At 45.2% G+C, this 473-nt stretch overlaps 1 protein-coding gene across 1 annotated transcript in view; it reads right to left on the bottom strand.

Annotated features, from left to right (window-relative positions):
• Nucleotides 1-473, bottom strand: part of FAM45A (family with sequence similarity 45 member A) — a 21,376-nt gene that overhangs the window by 4,210 nt on the left and 16,693 nt on the right. The gene's annotated exons all lie outside the window — the stretch shown is intronic.

Raw genomic sequence — 473 nt, 5'->3', positions numbered from 1 at the left:
CCTCCTCTTAATGACCCCCAGGGTAGGAGCCAGCACCACTTCTCTTGGAAGTTGGTTCCAGACCCTAGCTGCCCTGACCGTGAAGTAGAGCCTCCCGATATCTAGCCTAAATCGACCCTCTGCCAGCTTGTGACCATTATTCCTGGTCACTCCTAGCACCTTGCTGGGGTCGTTTGACCCCAGTACTCTTTCCTGCCATGGCAGGGGGTTGGACTTGATGAGCTGCTCAGGTCCCTTCCGACCCTACCAACTATGAAACTATGAAATATAACCAAATTATATTTTTTATTTATATTTAAAAATAGTACATCCCTTTGACACATAAATCCACCAAGTTTCAACGTAGGTTCCTGAATCAGAATACGGTCAGAAATCTGGTCCTTAATACACTGGACCCTGGTAGAGTGCAAATAACATGCACCCAGGGGTTTCAAATGTCAATTTACAACATATCATCCAATTTTGATGACAGT

This window comes from Gavialis gangeticus, unplaced genomic scaffold (genome assembly GCF_001723915.1).
Source record: "Gavialis gangeticus isolate Ggan-Ray unplaced genomic scaffold, GavGan_comp1, whole genome shotgun sequence".
Taxonomy (NCBI): domain Eukaryota; kingdom Metazoa; phylum Chordata; order Crocodylia; family Gavialidae; genus Gavialis; species Gavialis gangeticus.
Note: the sequence above shows the minus strand (reverse complement) of the source record. Positions and strands in the feature narration are given on the sequence as shown.